We start from the raw sequence: 21,761 nt of genomic DNA on the forward strand, positions 1-21,761 counted from the left end.
TGTGTTAACAAATTCCGTTGTTGCGATGAATTGGAGAAAGGATCGTCTTTGTTCTTGCATAGTGTTTTGTCTCATGTGACCGCACTTTCTGTGGCCTCGCAATTTGGTGAAACATGAAACATCTTTCGGTTATTATTGAAGTTCCCATCAACGATTTGCATAAGTGGAGTTGAGGACGCGCTGCTCTTAATTTCAATGGTTTCCTACCTGATCCTTTTGATAATTTAATTTGCAGATGTGTTATTACCATTGACTTATGTCTGTTAGGAATTTCCCTTTCAGTTATTTGCTTTAATCTCTCGTTACTCTATCTTTGTTATTTTCTTTTCAAACACTTGGTTAAAATAGGAATTCATATAGTTGCATTGATAAATTGCATTCATCATAAAATAGAAAATACAAAAATATTTCTTTTGTGGTTACGTTTCAAACAACAACAGATTGTGCAGATTGGTTAGAACCAACAAAGGCCTCCTCCTGAACAGACACATTTATCTTCAATTAAGCAAACTGAGTAGGTTGCAAAACCCACCCAGAACCTTGGAGTTGGTCCTTGATCAGCTTTTCAAGAGAGGGATTCAAAAGGATCCCTGCTGTTGAACATCGTGCAAAACAACTCAACACATAGTAACTTGTGCAGGTGGAAAACTTTAAAAAAAAAAAGTCAGTTACTTGTGCGGCCTGAAAATCTGAGGAGATGACGAAGTGTGCATACTTCGTCAATTTGTCAACAACCATAAAGATACAATCCCTTCCATTTACCTTAGGAAGTCTAGTGATGAAGTCCATAGAGATACTTTCCCACTTCTGTTCTAGTGTTAGCAAGGGTTGTAATAGTCCGACAAGTAAGGTGTGTTCGGATTTGTTTTGCCAACATACTACACATTCTCGCACGTACATCGAAACATCATCTTTAAGTCCCTTCCAAGAGAACCTCTCCCTGAGCTATCTATAGGTCTTGAGAAAACCCACGTACCTGACCAAGGGTGATGCATGCATTTTCTTCAAGATCCTTTGCTTCAGTTTGGACTCCGGCACTAAGTATATTTGATCCTTATAGTAAATGATGTCATGTACCACCTTGTATTAGTCGTCTTGAGTGTTGCCATCCATTAGCTTACATGCAAATGTGTTTTTAGAATATTCCACCAATAAGTGTGCTTTCTAGTCAGTTGAAATCTGAGATAGTAAACAAATGGTGGGTTTTCTTGTCAAAGCATTTGCAACCATAATATTCTTTCCCTTCACATACTCGAAGTTGATGAACTTGGCACCCACTAGATATTGCTGAAACTTGGTTAGTGTATGCACAATGGCTAATATCTCTTTGTCATAAATGGAATATAAGCGCTCAACTTGTGAAAGCTTTTAGCTCTCATTGGCTATAGGGTGTCTTTCTTGCATCAACACAACACCAATGCCTTGTTGGACGCATCATACTCTAGAATGAATGGTTGAGTGAAATCAAGTAAGACGAGGACTGAGAAAGTGCTAATTGCATTTTTTAACTTATCAATAGTGTGTTGCACCTTTTCATTCCACTAGAAGGAGTCCTTCTTAGTTAAATCTGTAAATGGTGCATTGAGCAGAGAGAATCCTTTTACAAACCTTTACTAATAACTGCACAACCCCAAGAACCCTCACAAATTGGAGAATGGTTTTGACGGAGGCCAATCAAGAATAGCTTGAATCTTCTACTGGTGGACCTGTACTTCAAATTTACTGACAACGTGCCCTAGGTATAAAATTACTATTATTCGAAATTCGCACTTGGATTCCTTGGCAAACAAGGACTGAGCTTCCATGATCCCTAGGATTTCATCCAAATGTCTCAAGTGTTCTTTCCAGGTTTTATTGAAATAAGCATATTATCAAAGAATACCAACAAGTACTTATGCAATTGTTTGTTGAAGATGCGATTCATGCAAGACTAAAATGTAGCTGGTGCATTTAATAATCTGAACGACATGACAAGGAACTCATAATGCTTATAGTGGCAACGAAAAGTCTTCTCCACATCCTGTTCTCACATGTGGATCTGATGGTATCCAAATCAGATATCTATTTTAGAAAAATAAGCCAAACCATGCAACTCATCCAATAATTTATCGATCTTGGGGACAGGGTATCTATTTTTTATTGTCTTCTTATTCAATGTACAGTAGTCCATACACATGCATAAGATCCCATCCTTCTTTTTCACCAATGCCAATGATGATGCAAAAAGGCTAGAGCTAAAAAGGATCCATCCCTTCTTGAGTAGTTTTTGAATCGTCTTCTCAATCTGATCATTGAATTTTTTGGGGTGGCGGTATCGCGTGGTGATGACTACTTTGGTGTCGGCTTCTAACTCAATGGTATGCTCAAAACCATGATGGGAAGGTATGCCATGAGGGATGCCTGCAAAAACTTTATCATGGGTATTCACGATAGACTATAGATCATCATCCCTGTGATATGTCCATTGTCCTTTTAATGGTTCCGCTGAGACAAAGCAATGTGCCACTCATGCAATGTCTTCATGCTGAAAAATGGCCTCCATCCATTGTGCGAAAGGTTCCTTCGGTCCCTCATTGGCCATACCTTGGAGAACAACCTTCTTCCCATTGACAATAAAAGTGAAGTCCATCTTCTTGAAACTCTGTGTGTATTCATCCAGTGACTCCATCTACTATATGCCCAAAATAACCTCCATATCATTTAGGTCTACCATAAAGAAATCCTCTATCATAGAGTGGTTAGCCATGGTGATACTAAGTTGGGGAACAAGGTGTGTGCAGGGTAAGAGTGTTCCTTTGGCGACTTTGACTTGGAATGCTGCGTGTGCTTCTATAAGTAGACCTCTTCATTTCACCACAGATGATTTTATGAAATTTAGAGTGGCCTTGCTATCGAGCATTATAATGACCATTTGTCCCTAGAGCATTTCCCCTACCTAGAATACCATACATCTCACGCTTCACGCTAGGACGATGGTTCTTCCATGTTGTACCAATGTGGCTATATTCTCTGTACGCTTCAAGCTGACCATCTTGGAGTCCTCATGTGGGTGACCGCCCTCTAAGGGTAGATTTTCCAGATCATCCTTATCATCAGATACAACTTTGATATAGTGTATTTTCCCTTTTCCAAGGCATCTGTGCCCACATTCCCACGATTCCTTCGGATGTCTTGTCTGGTAACTTTGTCCAAAGAAGGCTTCTTTGGTGGAGCAAAGAAGGCTTCTTTGGTGGAGGTTTGTTATCTTTGTCTCTAGGAATCAACGGTGGTTTGGAGTTGGAGTAACCTCGAGAGGATGATATTGATGACATGCTATACTTTGTGCCTTTTTAATGGCCTCTTAGAGGGTTACAGGATTGGAACTCTTCACTCAACCCTCAGTGGTTCTATCAATCGATCCATGAATAGTACTATCCTTCTCCTTTCAAAAACGTTTGTAACCAAAACAGAGTTTTTGGAATTCCATGATGCATTGGTCAATCGATTACATTTAACTTAATTGTGCCAGTTCCTTTAAATTAAGTTTTGAATCTTTTCCATCAAACTGATCTATCAATCTTCTATTGAATTCTGCTTAAGTATTTACTTGGTCATGTCCTAGTGTAATGGTGCCATGATGCCACCATTCATGTGCCACTCCCTCCGACTGTAGTGCTGCAAATAATTGCTTCCTCTTTTGGCATTGGGTTGAGTTGGAAGTAGGTGTCGACCTTCATTACCGATGCCTAGGCAAATATGGATCTAGATCCATCAAATGGCAACATGTTCACTGTACTCAACTTTCTCCTGAGATCATCGTTTAAATATCCTAGGTTTCCACCTCCCAAATATCGCATTCTCAATTGCATGTAATCTTTGTAGGATATGTCCTCTTCAAGTTTGCATTCTTCCACTCTTCTTTCAATTGTGCATGAACTTCCTAAAAGGTTTGTAGCCTTCCTCTCTGTAGTACCCCTGTTTGTGGAGGGAAGGCTGGCCAGGAAGGTTGAGAGCATGCCAGGTGAGGATTTGTCTTTCCCGAGATAGAATCCGCACTGTGCCCATTTTGTTCGCCAGATATCTTATTGTCCACCAGTTTTTGAAGAGTTTCTTCCATAAGTCTCTGGGTGTCATTGATTTGTGCTTGATTCTGCGAAAGATCCCTCAATAGTGCCATGACTTCTGCCGGAGTGGGCTCTTGATCTACCATTCTATCAACTGAGTGGGATCTCTTTTGTTTCTGGCAATAAACTTTCATTCGCTGTCCATAAGCTGGTAGGATCACTGGATTTGATACCACTGTAATGTTCTCGACTACCAAGAGTCAAATATGCCTGAAGGTGATGAATTAGAGCGCAGGTTTTTTTAATTACTTAGGTGGCTAATTATGTGTTGTATGGTAAAGGATGTGCAAGATAGGGCATACGTTGTGGATGAGGTAGAGAATGCTCTGTCAGCAATAGTAATAGGCCGTATGGTAAGTATGAAGTTAGTCTATACTGTGTTCACCAAATGACTGTACTGTAGCCAAGATTGGTTGTATGAGGTGTGTGTTAAGTAAACAGAATGTCTTGGATGGTGGTCCACACGACGATATTGATATGCTAATATGGTGAGAGTAGAGATGGTGAGAGGGTGTACGGTGCAAACAAGAGATGTACACTTTGCAAGTCGTGCGTGGAGTTGTTTTCATGCCATGACTTCACCAAATACTGGACTAAATGCATATTTAGATATATATTTGCAATCGCATCAATTACACCAATAATAATAATTTATAAGACATAGAAAATGTTTGCAAGAGATATGCTAGAAATGAACAAGAATTTCTATAGATGGTGCTTGAACTTGCCTTATCCAAGCGAAGTAATACAAGAACGAAATAGGGTGAGGGTTGTGTTGGTTATCAAAACACTGGTTAGAAACCTACGAGCCTTGCCTGCTCGATGCTGGGTATCTAACTGACTTTGGCCAACGTAACAGGATTAAATCCTTTGCGCTTTAGGTTTCGCTGGACCAAGGCCTGTTTACCCATATCCAAAACTCGGATACAAGATGTATTATAGGGGATAAAAAACAAATTCCTCAACTAGCAAGCGTTAAGGAAAACTCCTAGATTTGCGATTAATAACTTCAAATTTGGATTGCTTACTAGAATTGTATTTTGCTGAAATAAAAAATTAAAAACGAATTACAAAGTGAAATCAAATTCTCAAAGAAAAAAGATAAGGAAATGCCAGCATTGGATTCAAAATTTATGAGCAGGATAATGACCAGTGCCGAATTGTAATTGGGTAATAGAGTCAAACGTACATTTCTTACATACAACTTTACAGTATTGATGGTATAGTATTTGCTAATAATTCAATTAATTTGATGGCACAAGTTGTTATATTTCAGCATCTTCAATTTAGTCTATTATGTTTTAACCATCATGTGGACACAATAGATACAAATAATGGGAAAGAAATGATTTCCTGCACTATTTGTATTAATCAAATTTGAACAGCATTAAACAATTTAATGTTCCTATCAAATTAATAAATTATGAACAAATAAATAATTAAACCATAAAGGACGAGAATATGTATAATTCAACTCTAAAACAAATATAATCTCTTACTGGTTTGATTGCTAAATAGATTTGTACTGAAGACACTCAGCTTTTTGATGTTCAATTCAATACATATTGATCCTCACAATATCCAGATTTAAGCTCAAAAAATCTCAGTCTCCTTTGCTTTGTTCAAATCCCAATTTTTTCCTTTAGAGAGATACAAAAGATTCAATGATCCCAATGAAAGATTTTTCTACAAGAAAACCTCTGTATAAATTTTAAATTGTATGCCTCATCATAGATAGAAGCCGTCTCTTTTAAAAGCAATGCTGAATATGAACACCCTGTCCCTTTTAATTCATTATATATTTATAAAGTTTGAAAGGTGCCGGTTACTTTTCCAAACGCCGCACCTCTTCATAACTAGCAACTGAAAACTATATGAAAAATAAACTAACTTCAAATGTCCCGATATATCTTTATGCTTGTAGAAGGTTAATCTGACTATGCATTACTGAAAAGGTAATCTCAACAACATTTTTATTGCAATATTTTGATTGCTATCGTGCATTTAATTTATCGCATTGTGCATCTGGATTGGTCGAAAGATGATTGGCGTCGCAAGTAGTCACAAATCTTCCGCCTTCTCAACTTCGTACTCCTTGTCCAATATCATTCGCCTGGGCACTTTTCTCTATATATTTGCGCACAGCGACCTCCATGATATGATTTTATATATGATAAAACCCCATACTCATGCGTATGCGATGTATCATGTGAATGATGAGAACACCCAAATTTGCTAAGGGCACGTCTATATTACTCTTCTTCTTTTGCTGTATATCTTCAAATCTCTTCGAATAACAACACTTTCTTCAGATGCGCCCAATGCTGGATTCTATCACTCCTTCCTCTAGACTGTGCTCACAGATTCCATGCTCCAGACCTGCAACAAAATATAAACTAACATTAGATATAAAATATAGAGAGAAATGATAAACAATATAACTTCACCGTTCAGGAAGCCCTACGAAGGATGGGTGCTAAAATTTCCAACCACCGCTGCTACTAGTGCATGACTTTTAACATTCACAGCATCTTATATTTTGCGAATATATCTTGCCGTTGCTTTATATTTTATATATTGTGGAGAGAGCCTCTGACCCCCGAAATATGGGAAGTAATTCTCATTCAATATTTTTCCTGACTCCTTAAAGAGCTTCTCATACCATAGGTAATTTCACTCTCAACCTCTCTGCATCCTTGATGGGATCAAGTTTGTATATATATTCCAGTTCATCCTCTGAGAAAGATATTGATGCCTAAGGCCAATGAAGCCACTCAAAATAAGGATCTTCCAGATTTTTTGGAAGGCACAGACCATGATCTATAGGTTCACATCTAACTTGAGGGTATCTTCCTACTCTTTCCATATCCTTCACAAGAAGGTTACTTGCATGTCTATCAGTATTAAGTATCCTAATATCTAAAATGCCAATCCTATATACAGAAAAAACTAGAAAACTAGAAGTTCCATGATCATTGGCATCAAAATCATGCAGGACAAACTGCTGAAAGGATCTTGCTTACATTAGGGGCTATTTACTATTTGTTTAATTTTTCTTTTTCTTTTCGAGTGCATATATGGATGAGAAGATTGTATGCTTCCATTAATGTATGCTGAGTCCTTTATTTCCATTTCAGTTGTAATAATTTGCCCCCATCCAAGAATAGTGCGGGCAGCCTTCGCTTTTAGGTTAAAAGCTTTCTTAAATCTTATTTATTGTAAATCTAATTGGGGAGTTGTACCCTGTAAAATTTAGAGGGCACTTGCATAATTTAATGGAAAGGTGACCCAATTGTTGGTATCTTTTTGTATCTTTTTGCATCTTCATTTTTGGGCAAATAAGAGTTATTTTGATGGTTTATTGTGTGAAGACAAATTTGTTTACCAACAATAGGTTAGAATCTTCTTGGATAACACTAAGGGGAGTATTGTTGGACTAACTACCAATTTTTCCCTTCAAGATTTGTGACATGACTTAACCATCTCATGTGTTCTATAAGTATAGTGGTTGTATCGACCATTGACATGTTAATCTTTTGGTGCAATGACAACCCTAGCATTGGAATAATTGCCAAAGTTTCCCTTTGGGATTTGTGACATGGCTTAATCTCCTTCTATGCTTTACAAATCTAGTGGTTGTATTGGGCATTGATAGATTGATCTTTTGGTGCATAATGACAACCTAGCTTCTAACAAGTGGTATCAAAGCTTGGTGACAAAATTGAACCTCCCTGGGTAACATTAAGGAGGAGATTATTGGACTAACTACCAACATTTCCCTCCAAAATTCATGATATGGCTTAACCACCTCATGTGCTCTATAAGTCCAGTGGTTATATCAAGCATGGACAAGTCGATCTTTTGGTGCAACAACCTTAGCTTGTAAAATGTACATCATCTTTGAATGTTTTTGGATTCAATTGTGAAAATTTAAAGATTATCTATAAAATGTGGAAACTTACTTTCTCTCACATGTATATCATGCCAATAATCATCTTTTATAAATAATTATTCATAATAATTCTAAAATTATTTTTTAATCTCGTATAGCTTTATGCAAAGAATAACAATTTCATCTTCAATAACTCCAAGGTACTCCTTCCTACCTTATAATCAGTAAAGTTGAAGAAGTATTTAGACCCCCCTTACTCTCCTTGGCCTAGTGTATCTTGCCTTGATTTTAACATCTTGAACCCTATAATTGACCCTTTTTTGAAGTTGTGATTCTAATATTGCTATCAAATTTTGTAAGTTAATATCATTAGGCCTACAATTCAATAATATTTTGTCATGTTCAAGATTTTCTTAGAGAGGTTTTTCTATACGACCAAGTTACTATGGGCGCACCATCCTCCTAAAAGCATGAAGGAATCTAACAAACCTTGAAATAGCATAATTTCTTATGTTTTGTAGTGCCTCTCCCATTTGACTTTTGTAAGTCATCCTGATGGATGCACCCTTGCTGATCTTTTGTTGTGATGGATCATGATTGTGACCTTGAGTGGTCTACACCGTCGAGGTGTTCGGATTTATGTTTCTATATCAGTTGCTTTGATTATGCTTTTGACTGATCTTTGAGATTATGATGTGATTTTTGGTTCACTAAGGTTTGTGCCAGTGGTTACCAAGATCAATGTGGTATCATGAGGTTGTTCCGTGATTACCCTAAGACGTGTGCAGAGATTGCACTATGTTCTTTTACCATGCTGCACTGGACTAGGTTCCTGTAGCAATGGTTAGTCATGTTTATGACTGTGTTTTCTTATGTGTTTTAAATGCCTTTTTAATGCAGAGTAATCAATCATTATTAAATGCTTAAGTAATTAGAATGGATTGTTCTTGTTGGATTATTTGGTTATGTGTTGCGGACATTTACCTTGTTTTATTTTGATCTAAGAGATATTTGTTCTTATGTGATGTTTTACATTTGAGATGACTTGAGGGTCAGATGTTACTCTTTGATTCCAGTATCATAGATGTTATACTACTATGTTGTTTAGTTAATCATATTGCATGATGATGCCATTTTGAGATGACAATGTGTTTTATGATGTTATCTGGTTATTTGGTATTTGGACATACCTCTGATTTTGTTATGTGATGGATTTAATGCTATGGTTATTTACTTCATTCCTGCGTTGCTATGCCTTTTGCGAACGTGAGTGATGTAAATAGATTATTTTAATATAATTAAATAAATGGTTAAATTAGGTGATTTAATACATTTATTGCTTTGGCTATGTTATTATATGCAATTGCACTTGATCGTGTTGTTTAGTGTGCAGGATTTATATCCCTGGCAGTGGCACATGGAGTTAGTGATTCAACCATTCATATTTTACCAATGTTGCCTTGTATGGTCGATGTATCCTTAATTAAATATTTTAATTTAAACCTTTCGGTGATTATTAAATCCGAACTCATTTGCATTATGTGATTAGACCAGTAAGCGTGTCTGTGCATTTAGAGTTTCGCTTTGTTGCGAAAGTTGTTCAAGAGATTTATGTGTTTTTGGGTTTTCGGGCTTTTTAATTGATTTATTTTAATTTTTGGCAGCTTTGCCATAAATGAATTCCTATTTATAGGAATAGCCTATTTTCGTTTGGGTCGATTCGGGGTTTAACTGGATTGGCTGGTTAAATGCCCTAATCGATTATTCACCCAAAAAGTGAATAAGTATCCAAAAAAGAATTTAATTCCTCACTTCTCACTTTCAAATTGGACAGTTGGAGAGTAAAACCTAAAATCCTCTTCATGAGTATTTACTGTTTTGTTTGTTGTGGGAGCCACGGGCGTGGGATCGTCGCGAGGTTGGGCTCATTGGATCCAGCTCGGGGAAACCTTGGATTGTCGCGATTTTCAGCTACTTCTGTGGGATATTTATTTTATGGTTCAGATTCCCGTTTTGCCCTTTTGGCTGTGAGGTAGGGCTTTCCTGTTTTATTGTTTCTGCTCCGTTTCTGCTTCTATTTTTGGTAACCATTCATTTGGAGGCTGAGAACTAGTGTTCCCCTCCGTTTCTGTATGCTAGTTCTACCCGGTTGGGCAGGTATGAACATTTCCCTTTTTTTTGGGATGAGGGTTTGGGATTTTACACCGTTATGCTGGCCGTTTTTGCATACGGTGTCCGATTACATTTATTTTTGGATTTTTGGGGTTTTTGAACCCAAAGGCCAAATGGGTTTTAATTTTGAAGTTTTTTCAATTTTGAGATTTTTACCTCGTTTTGCGTGCTGCCCTGTTTTCTCGGGTTTTCTTGGCACAATGTGGGTCATGGACCTTGATGATCCGTTTGGATATCAGTCAGACCACTTTTGCACTTTTATGTTGCATTGGGATGCGTGTTGCATCCGTACTCCCAACGTTGTGTTCGGTTGAGTGATTTTACACTTGTTATGGTTTTTGTTGGACCTTTGCTTTTGTTTCGTGAACGCTAGGATTAGTGTAGAATCCATACTCTCGGATTGAGGTCGATTGAGTGAGTTCATGATGTTTGGTCTTGTTACATCATTGGGATTCGTGTAGAATGCATACTCTCGGATTGAGGCCGGTTGAGTGATTTCATGATGTATGATTTTATTGGCTTTGGGATTCCTGTAGAATCTGTCCTTCCCGTGTTGCTTTCAGTTGGGTGTTTTCTTTGCATTGTGTTCTCATTCCTATCCTTGTGTTATGATCTTCGTGATGGTGGTGCGCCACACACGAGTACGTGCGCGTACATTTGTTGGGTGACTTGCGAGGCCCGATCTTTCGTGGATTTGCCAGAAGTTATGATCATTGGGGTTGGGATGGGAGTATGCATGCCCACGGGCACTTGTTGTAGGATGAGCATGGGTAGGGTAGGGAAGTCTTTCATTTTGAATTCGCTTTCAGTAATGGCTTTGTTAACATTTAAAAATTGAGTGTGTGATTTTAACGAGCACAATAAGGGACATCTTTGCAAAATGATCATGGTCTAAAAGATAAGCTGCCACTTCCGTGATTCCTGTCTCGCCCACTTTCACTGACCTCTTCAACCCTGGTTGCCCCAGAACTTTGCCCACAAAACCTTTGCCTGTTGCTTCCCGTCTCAATCATTTCCAAATTTATCTTCAATCCTTTATTTCGTGACTGTGGGCGAATTATACAGGCTGCTTCAAGTTTGACAATTATGATAATTGTTGACCACTATACCCTTCTCAATTTCTCTGTGTCCTCTTAACACTATGACTTCTGCAATTCGGGCTAAATGATTAGTTTAATTGGAGGTTGCTGGGAGGAGATAGGAAGACCTGATCATCTCTGGGTTGCTGCCAACACTTATAACTTCCACTGATGACTTGGATTGAATGGTATGTTGGGAATCATTATTATTTGCAAGTTTGGATGCTAATTGTTTAGACATATAGTATTAACTGGGGTCAAATATAAGTAAAGTGTATTCCTCTTTAGGACTGAAGTCTGCTTTTTAAATAGGTCCATTAAAACCTTATAATACCACACAAAATCTACTTCGAACATCCACATCTACAATCATCAGTTCTGAACCAGCAAAGAAGCTTGTAGCTGTTGATAATAAAGCTGATATTGCAAGTACTTCATATAAGCTTAAATTTTGAAAATTTTTAGAGTTCCATCAAGTTGAATACCATGATGTGTCAAAATAGCCAAATAGGGAAGATCTTCCACTTCCAAAATGGCAAACAATACAAAACTCCAATAGGAATTTGTAGAACTCCAAAATCACTGACATTATCCTCTCGAGGTTACTCCCACTCGAAACCACCATTGATTCCTAGAGACAAAGATAAGAAACCTCCACCGAAGAAGCCTTCATTGGATGAAGCTACCAGATAGGAATTCCGAAGGAAGAAATTATGTTTCACCTATAAGGAGTTGTGGGAACCTTGGCATAGGTGCCTTGGAAAAGGGAAAATACACTACATCAAAGTTGTATCTAATTAGGACGATTTGGAAAATCTACCCCTAGAGGGCGATCGCCCACATGAGGACTCAAAGATGATCAGCCTGACACGTGCAAAGAAGATAGGCACATTGGTACAACGTGGAGGAACCATTGCCCTGGTTGGAAGTTTGAGATGTACGATAATCCTGGTAAGGGGAACCCTTTAGGGACAGAGGGACATTGTGATGCTTGATAGCGGGGCCACTTTAAATTTCATAAACTCATCTCTAGTGAAATGAAGAGGTCTACCTATGGAGGCACACATAGGATTCCAAGTCAAGGTTGCCGGAGGAACACTCTTCCTCTACACACCTTGCCCCTCAATTGAATATCACTATGGCTAATCATAGTGTGATGAAGTATTTCTTTATAGTAGGCCTGGATGATATGGATGTTATTCTGGACATACAGTGGATGGAGTCCCTAGATGAATACACTCAGACTTTCAAGCAGATTGACTTTAGTTTTGTTGTAGATGGAAAGAAGGTTGTTCTCTGAGGGATGGCCAATAGGGTTTGAAGGAAGTTTCTGCACAATGGATGGAGACCACTTTCTGGCATGATGACATAACATGGATGGCACATTGCTTTGTTTAGACAAGACCAATAAAAGGACAATGGACATACCACCAGGATGATGATCTACAGGATATCTTGAATACCCATGATAAAGTTTTTGTAGACATTCGTCTTGGCATACCTCCCCATCATGGTTTCGAGCATACCATTGTGTTGGAAGCTGACGCCAAACTATTTATCGGCATGCCATATTGCAATCCCAAAAAATTCAAGAATGAGATTGAGAAGACAATTTAGGAAGTGTTTGAGAAGGGATGGATCTGTCCCATCTCTAGCCTTTTTGCATCACCGGTGGTATTGGTGAAAAAGGATGGAACATTACGCATGTGTGTGGACTACCATGCTATTAATAAGGAGACAAGAAAAATACTCTTATCTTTAGGATCAATGAATTATTGGATGAATTGCATGGTGTGCTTTATTTTTCTAAAATAGATCTCTGATCTGGATACCATCAAATCCGCATTTGGGAAGAGGAAATAGTGAAGACAACTTTTCGTTGTCACTATGGGCATTACGAGTTCCTCATTATGCAGTTCAGATTAACGAATGCACCAACTACTTCTCGTTCTTGCATGAAATGCATCTTCAACAAACAATTGCATAAGTACTTGCCAGTATTCTTTGATGATATCCTTATGTATAGTAAAACATGGGAAGCACACTTGAGACATTTGGATAAAGTCCTAGGGATCATGGAGGCTCTGTCATTGTTTGCCAAGAAATCCAAGTGCAAATTTGGAATGACAAAAATATTATACCTAGGGCATGTTGGAAGTAAATTTGGAGTACAGGTCTACTGGGAGAAGAATTCAAGCTATCCTTGATTGGCCTCCACCAAAATTGCATTGATGTTATATTGATGCAGGAAAGACACCCTATAGCCTATCAGACTTGGAAGCTTTCACAAGCTGAGTGCTTATAATCCATTTATGACAAAGAGATGTTGGCCATTGTGCATGCACTGACCAAATTTCAGCATTATCTGGTGGGTGCCAAGTTTGTCGTTCGTACCAATCATGATAGTCTAAGATATTTTCTAGAGTAGTGGGATCTGAATGAGAGGCAATAAAAATGGGTAAGCAAGATTCTAGTTTTTGATTTTGACATTGAATATGTGGAAGGAAAGAACAATGTGGTTGTAGATGCTTTGTCAAGAAAACCTGCATTTACTTAGTGTTTTAGATTTCAGCTGATTGGAAAGCACACTTATTAGTGGAATATTCTAAAAGCATTTGCATGTAAGCTAATGGATGGCGACACTCAGCATGACCAATACAAGGTAGTTGATGACATCGTTTACTATAAGGATTGGATATAATTAGTGCTTGAGTCCTAACTAAAGCAGAGAATTCTGCAGGAAATAGTTACCCTTGGTTGGACACCTAGGGTTTCTCAAAACAATAGATAACTCAAGGAGAGGTTCTCGTGGAAGGGACTTAAAGTTGATGTTTTGTAGTACGTCCAGGAATGTACAGAATGCCAACAAAACAAATCCGAACATACCTTAACTATCAAACTATTCCAAAAAAAAGTTCTGATATTACTAATGGATTGTGAAAATCAGATAACACTAATATTACAACTCTTGCCAATTCTCGAACATAAGTGGGAAAGTATCTCTATGAACTTCATTGCCGAACTTCCTAAGGCATATGGAAGGGATTGTATTTTGTGGTGGTTGACAAATTGACAAATCATGCACATTTCTTGCCCATCTCAAATTTCCAGGCCACACAGGTAGCCAACTTATTTTCCAAAGAAGTTTTCTGCCTACACAGGTTACCCCAAAACATTGTTAGTGACAGGGATGGTCGGTTTCTCAGTATCTTTTCGATAGAATTATTTCAGTTGGCAGGAACAAAATTGTCGCCAAATTCCAGCTAATAGCCTCAGATTGACGTACAAACAAAGATTGTGAGCAAGTGGTTGGAAGGCTACCTCTTGAACTATGTTTCAACATAGCAATGGGCGTGGGTCAAATGGCTGCATCTGGAGGAATACTGTTACAATACAAGTTATCACATGTCTATTGGGATGGCATGCTTCAAAGCACTCTACAGGTGTGAACCCCTTTTATTTATGGACATGGTTTTGGGTGACAATTGCGCACCTAGGGCAAAAGATTGGATTTAGGAAGGGCAAGACATTCTGAGATTCTTGAAAGAAAACTTGCAAAGGGCATAAAATCAACAAAAGATCTACACCAAGAGGCACCAGGTTGAGAGAAGTTTCGAGGTAAGCGATTTGGTCTATCTCAGACTCTAGCCATACAAGCACACGTCATTAAAGGAAAAAGGGAAAGAGAAATTGAGGGCATGTTCTTATGGTGCTTATTGTGTAACTCGTCGTATCAGTGAAGTTGCCTATGAATTTGAACTACCAAAAGGGAGTTGCATCCGCAAGGTCTTTCACATTTTGTGCTTGAAGAAAGCCGTGGGACAAAACATCGCAATAACTGCAAATCTTCCATCGCTCAATGAAGAAGGGACGCTGGTGTTGGAACTGGCTGAGATCATTTATGTACGAGAGAAGACACTGCAAAACAGTTCTATTAAGGAATACTTGGTACGCTGGAAGCACTTGTCGCTAGATGATGCTACTAGGGAGGGTGAGCATATTCTTCAGCATCCAACATTCTGTTTGCTTGAGGATAAGCAAATTTTGGGATAGGAGGCTGTAATATTCCTGTCATAAAATAAATAGTTCAAAACTTTGTTTATGGGCCGATTGATTTAGTATATCTTGGTCCCATTTTTATTTTAATTGCATCTGTAGGTGTTGTTGTCGGCTCTCTTTGTAAACCCTCGACAGTTTCTCCAAAGGGTATTTAAGTACGACATGTAGGTAGTGATTGATATGTGATTTGGATTATTCTCATTGCATTGGAAATTCCTGTTGGAGTTTAGTATTGTTCACCACTTTAGAAGTGAAAGACTGTCCCTATTTGGCTATTCTGATTTCAATGGGATTCAACCCTCACCCTATTCCATTCTTGGTGATACTTGGCTCAGGTTTAGCGAATCCGGGTACTATCATTGTATGCATCTATACTTGCAGCTTTGATTTTGAATGAACAGTCATTTGCATATTTGGTATGAGCTTTGTACTTTTGACATATAATTGCCATTTATTGTTCATGCAAGTAATGAAGTTATGTTAAATCTGTGATGCTTCCTACCATTGTATGACCTATCTACCATATTGCTAGTAGACCCTACGTACGGCTACACCTTCTATCCTCCACAACCTCCTTTGATTTTCCATGTACGAATTCTTCTTGTCACATACAACTAGTCATGCGACCTAACCCTCATCTCCCTCATACTATACAACTCCAAGATCTACCCCAGTTAATAGTACGCAATCCACTCACTATACCCCTGTACACCTCTTGCTACCATATAGTCACAAAGATACCATACAACTACCAAATCCATCACCATATGATTGTTTTGAACACCTGTACGGATTATTGTTTGGAATTACAAAAGTGTAAGGCCTCCCATGTGCTGACTCCATCACACGACAAACTTGGTTGGCCATTTGACAAATTGAAATTTGGTCTCTAGAGCCATTATTCGACTTTGGGAGCAATTCAGGAGCATTATAGATTATTTTCTTTTGTTGCCTCTAAAGAGTTTTTGAGTTCTGATTTCTATGCCCTTGCTGAGGTAGAAGGGTTTGATTTTGAGTTGTGCATTAATTCCACAACTGAAGTATTGTGGATCAAATTCAGAGTATTGCATCTTCCATTTCTATGAATCTTGTTGCTTGGAAGAAATTAGATGTTGCTAAGGTATACCAATTTAACCTGACTTCTCCACTGTCATTATTGAAATGGAAAAGTTAATTATGTGAGTGGTAATTTGAATCTCTGAGGTTTGATAGGGAAGAAGTATTGGCCGTGGCTGCATTTTTGTTGCACCTGAAGTTCATAATGCGGGTCGAATTTGTGAAGTATTCCCTTGTTGAAATTGCATTCCATATTCCTGTGATTTCTGATTAAGTTCGGACTGATATTTAAAAAGGCTGCTGTCACCCCTGCAAGGCAGTCAATCATCACACTTTTGAGCTACATTCAACCTGGAATGCTGTGTTATCAAATTGGAGGGCCTGTTTTTCAGATAATACATCTGCACTTCGAAACCTAATATCAATGGACATTCGTGTTACTTTCTGAACAGGAGTTCAGCATTCCAAATCCTATTTCTCATGCCACATATCCTGTTGCTTCTGGTGTTGAATATATGTGTAAACTGATTGATCTAACCACCAAATTAGATGCTTGATTTCTAGTTGTTCAGATTGCTTTTTATCTGTGCAAACCTGGGCGCTAGCATTAGTATAGTCTACTGCTGCCAGGAAAATGTTTGGACAGAGGTTAGAATCATTGGTTTGCAGTTAAGTGTGGATTATCAGATTCATGTTGAATTTAAATAGAAATGATGAAATATGTTCAGTACAAGATATTTATGCAGAGTTAAATATTGTATTAGAATTTGCCTATTTATTAAATGATAATGCATTAGAATTTCTTGTTTATGCAAAGTTCATAGTGCAAAACTATATATTAATATCTGGCATAGCAAAAAATTTGCAAAATATTTCCTCTGACCCTCAGAGTTTTTATAAAAACAATGATTTGAGAGTGGTAATACGTAATTGAGGGATTTGCAAATCTAAAAACATTGGAGTTCATTTCGGTTACATGCCATGTTTTTGTCAAAATGCCAAATGTCAGAATAATTGATGTTTGATAAAAAGTTATAACTGAGAAGGGTTATTACAAACATCATTTAAAAAATCAGATTATTAGTGATAAGAATATGGGAGTTGTTACCAGAAGGCAGTGAAAGAACAAGCTTTATACTGTCTACTTTCAGAGATGAAAGAACAAGCTTTATACTGTCTACTTTCAGAGATCAACTGTATTTTGTGCAAAAGCTTGTAATGATCAAAGTTGGATCAAGGCAATAAAAGAAGAGCTGAATCGGATTGAGAAGAATCAGACTTAGGAGCTTGTTCCCAGATCAATAGGGAAGAATGTGATTGGTACAAAATTGAATTTCAGAAACAAGTTGGATGAGAATGGTAATGTTGTAATAAACAAAGCTCGACTTGTATGCAAGGGTTACTCTCAGATTGAATGAATTGATTTTGATGAGAGATATGCACTTGTTGCTCGGATGGAGCCCATTAGAATGTTCTTGGCATTTGCAGCCTCTAAAAATTTCAAAGTTTATCAGATGGATGTCAAATCGGCATTCATAAATGATGAGCAGAAGAAAGAAGTTTATATTGAGCAACAGGAAGGATCCAGATCAGAAGTAGATCCAGATGCAGTTTGTAGATTGAAGAAGGCACTTTATGGATTAAAATAGGCACCTAGAGCTTGGTATGGCAAGTTGGATAAATATTTGACCAGTCAAGGATTCAAGAAAGGTTGGGCAGATAGCAATCAGTACTTTAAAGCAGATACTGACAAAATTGTGATTGTTGTATATGTGAAAGATATCATATTTGGAGGCAAAGATGATTTGTGCCAGATGTTTGCTGAAGTGATCAAAGTTGGATCAAGGCAATCAAAGAAGAGCTGAATCAGATTGAGAAGAATCAGACTTAGGAGCTTGTTCCCAGATCAACAGGGAAGAATGTACAAAATTGATTTTCAGAAACAATTTGGATGAGAATGGTAATGCTGTAATAAATGAAGCTCAACTTGTATACAAGGGTTGCTCTCAGATTGAATGAATTGATTTTGATGAGAGATATGCACTTGTTGCTCGGATGGAGCCCATTAGAATGTTCTTGGCATTGGCAGCCTCCAAAAATTTCAAGGTTTATCAGATGGATGTCAAATTGGCATTTCTAAATGGTGAGCAGAAGAAAGAAGTTTACATTGAGCAACCAAAAGGATTCAGATCAGAAGTAGATCTAGATACAGTCTGTAGATTGAAGAAGGCACTTTATGGATTAAAATAGGCACCTAGAGCTTGGTATGGCAAGTTGGATAAATATCCGATCAGTCAAGGATTCAAGAAAGGTTGGGCAGATAGCAATCAGTACTTCAAAGCAGATACTGACAAAATTATGATTGTTGTATATGTGGAAGATATCATATTTGGAGGCAAAGATGATTTGTGCAAGATGTTTGCTAAAGAAATGCAGAAAGATTTTGAAGTGTCTGTGATTGGTGAACTGAATTTCTTTCTTGGATCACAGCTAAATCAGAACAGTATAGGTATTTTTATCATCAATCCAAGTCTGTAAAGGAATGGTTGAAGAAGTTTGGCTTAGAGAACTCTAAGCCAGTAAGCATTTCCATTGTTACTGGCTGCAAGTTGACTAAGGAGGATGACTCACCAAAAGCAGATGCGAGTAATTATAGATCAATGGTTGGAGGATTTTTTTACCTGACTGTGCATAGACCAATATCACTTATACAATATGTTTGGTAGCCAGATTTCAGCAAGAACCGAAAGAATCTCATGTTACGACTGTGAAAAGGATCTTCAAATACTTGGTATCTAAAAGGATCAAATTTCACACTGGCAGCACACACAAATATTGCTCGGGCAAGATCTTTAGATGACCAAAAGAATACTAGAGGGGAACCCTTCTTACTTGGCTCTTGATAAGTTGCTTGGTTAAGAAAGAAAAAATATTTTGTTTCAACTGTTGAGTCAAAATATATTGTACCATCCTCGTGTTGTACACAAGTATTATGAACAAAGAAGACATTGAAAAATAAGGGAATAAGTTTCTCTAAACCAGTTCTTATCCTATGTAATAATACCACTGCTATAAGTATGTCAAAGAATCCAGTAATGCATTGTAGAACAAAACATATTGACATTAGATATTCGTATCACTTTATCAGAGATAACGTTGAAGCGGGAGAAGTTAAATTGGAGTATGTACCATAAAAGAGCAGATTGCAGCCATATTTACAAAACCTTTGTGCAAGGATACATTCGAGCATCTCAAGCTTTTGAGTATCTCAGGATGAAGCTGGATATTCTGCTTCTTCCTTACATTCATTAGAATGCATCAGTGTGTGCATTGGTTCAGTCGTTTGAACACCTTTTTTCAAGATCAGTGCTAGCAGACTTCCTCTCAGTGGAGCAAAGTGTGCTAGTAATGGGGAGTAATGTTTGTCTCCTAATCTCTTGTCCTTGTTGTCAAAGAGGAAGAAGTCTGGAGTTTTTTGGAGTTGGTTTTTCTATGCTTTCTTATTGCTTTATGTTGCCACCAATGACAAAGGGAGAGATTGTTAGAATGTAAGGTTGATAGTTGGCATTGATGTCAACATCTTTTTCTCAGCATCTGGTGTGTGATAGTTGTGAACCGACAATTTGGTGTATCAATAGGTTGCATATTGATTATCTTTCATTGATAGCCTGTATATCAGCCTTTGTGCTTATTGTTGGTTGTGCAATAAATATTTTACCATTTCGTGCCTCAATGGTGCTGTACAACATTTTGGGGGATCATGCTTTTGGGTCCTTTGTATAGCGTGTAATTCAGTTGCAGTCCCAACAACTCTTCAAAAACATGTTCATTATAATCATTGGCACAAAACTTCATAGTAGAATGTTGGGATGCTCGAGAATCATTGTTACTCGAGGAGGTACCTATTTCAAATTTGTTATAGACAATAGATTTGAATGTAATATCCCGTCTCCCAAGATAATTATATATCAAATTTTAATTTAAATATATAATATAATTGATTGATTAATTAAATACCAACAAAATATTAAAATATAATCATAATAATATAAATTGTTATTAAATATATTAAATATATAATAAAGAATGGAACATTAACAATTTATAAATGAGTCAATATTATTATCTCATGAAACATTAATTAAATTCTATAACTAAAAATATTATATTATATTGGAATATAATATTTTCTTAGTAAAGATAATTATGGACCATTAACTGATACAACCATTAGAGAGATGAAATAGTATATAATAGAGTTATACAAAGGGGAGGATAGAGGATATGGACAGGAGGAAAATATTCTGTGTCTCAGACTTAGTGATGAGAAATTTCATAGAATGATAACATAGCAAGGAGGAGTTCATAAGGAGAATATGGAGTATTGATACCCGTAACTAAGCATCAATCGTTAGTAATTTTATTGATCAAAATCGTAAGGAACAATCGTTCCATAGACATTGTGTAATGAAGGCTATACATATAAGGAAGAAAAAAACATTATCAGCGATGTGGCAATGATTAGAAGAGATGTAAGATCATTATCAACAATGTGGCATAATTAGCAGAGACATAACAAAAGATGAAAGAGGTAACAAAAAAGTTAGAAGCCAACGATCGTAGTAGATAGGACAAATTAGATAAAGACATCGAAGAATCCTAGAATTACATCACGGAAGGAAATGGGGTCACATTGTAGAATGGAGAAAAGCAATCAAAAGACAAGATAGAAATTGATAATCAACCCAACAACTGTTCACATAAAGTGATAGAATTGGAAGGAGGAACGAAGGAGAGAGAATGGATTTGAATCGTATATAGCAAAAACAAACAAATTGACCATCCTAAAAAATTGGCACCTCATCATTCGCAGCAAAAGTACGTCCATTACCGGGTAGAGAAGTCGATATCCTACGCAGGGAGGAATGGGAAACAAGAATTCGACAACATACCAAGTCAGAATAGAGAACAAAGATAAAATAACTTAAAGCCCATAGATAGACAACCAACAGGTAGCGGACAAGACAGTTGAAAACACATAATAGAAGAGAACTAAGAGTACTGATGGCAACCAAGATAGTGATGAGAAAGGGATAGGGAATTAGTCTCAATCAAATCATTAGCAGTGATACAAGAGCTAACAAAGTAAGAACACTTAGCGACATAACTTGCTACTACGTGGAGTGACATACAGGCGTGTCATAGAAATAGTGACCACTGGGCAAGGAGAGATCGAATACAAGGGGAGAGTCAATAGTGATAGGAGACATTCATTGAGGAAGAGTAAATGAAGAAGCACAACAACAGTGAATAGAATAAGGATAGTTCACTATTCTTATTTGGTAGATTCAGGTCCTGATCTAAACAGATAATACAGAGATGCAGATGAAACTAAAAACC

The 21,761-nt window shown here is 37.4% G+C and overlaps 1 protein-coding gene across 3 annotated transcripts in view; it reads right to left on the reverse strand.

Annotated features, from left to right (window-relative positions):
• Positions 1–21,761, reverse strand: part of TDP1 (tyrosyl-DNA phosphodiesterase-like protein) — a 374,303-nt gene that overhangs the window by 78,973 nt on the left and 273,569 nt on the right. The window lies entirely within an intron of this gene.

Source organism: Cupressus sempervirens, chromosome 8 (assembly GCF_028749045.1).
Source record: "Cupressus sempervirens isolate cs-2001-9-10 chromosome 8, ASM2874904v1, whole genome shotgun sequence".
NCBI classification, from domain to species: Eukaryota; Viridiplantae; Streptophyta; class Pinopsida; order Cupressales; family Cupressaceae; genus Cupressus; species Cupressus sempervirens.